Source organism: Wasmannia auropunctata, unplaced genomic scaffold (assembly GCF_000956235.1).
Source record: "Wasmannia auropunctata unplaced genomic scaffold, wasmannia.A_1.0 LD336111.1, whole genome shotgun sequence".
NCBI classification, from domain to species: domain Eukaryota; kingdom Metazoa; phylum Arthropoda; class Insecta; order Hymenoptera; family Formicidae; genus Wasmannia; species Wasmannia auropunctata.
The window spans coordinates 981,901-982,754 of NW_012026779.1; positions in this window are offsets into that span (position 1 = coordinate 981,901).

Here is an 854-nt window from a genome sequence, read left to right on the forward strand (position 1 = left end):
CCGCGACAAATGCAAGGTCATGTACACTGACACGGACAGTCTCATATACCATCTCGAGTGCGAGGATGTTTACGAGACGATGAAACGTGATATCGCTCGATTTGACACGAGCGATTATCCCATAGACAACGCGTACGGTACGCCTCGCGCGAATAAAAAAGTGCCGGGTTTGATGAAGGACGAGAATAATGGCGCGATAATGACGGAATTCATCGGGCTCAGGGCGAAGATGTACGCGGTAAGGGTGGACGGTAGGAGGGACACCAAAAAGATCAAGGGGATCAAGAGTAACGTCGTAGCGCGGACGATAACGTTCGACGATTACACGCGATGCTTGAACGAACATATCGAAATGACTCGTAGTCAGTCGTGCATACGATCAAGGCTGCATGAGGTATACACGGTGTCCGAAACGAAAATCGCTCTGAGTCCGTACGACGACAAACGATACATTGTACCGAATTCGACGGAGACACTACCGTGGGGACATTGTCGGATACCGGTGTAATGTACATATGCGTATATAATATGAATGATACGCGTACGCGAGAGCGCGTGAAGGAGCGCGAGCGCGAGGGAGACCGCGTGCGCGTAAGCGAGAGCGGGTGGGAGGGAGAGCGCGTTATAGATTAGAACGCTATGCGTGCGCGTAAGCGAGAGCGCGCTATGCGTGCGGCGTACGCATTGAATGCTACATGTATGTGTGACGTATGCATCGAATGATACGCGTATGCGTGCGGGGTATCACAGTATTATAAGTTTACGTATTATACGTTGCACTTTATGTATGTTAATTTTTTTATAATATTCAATATGTTGTTTTTTACATTAATCACTATATTGCATTTTTATGT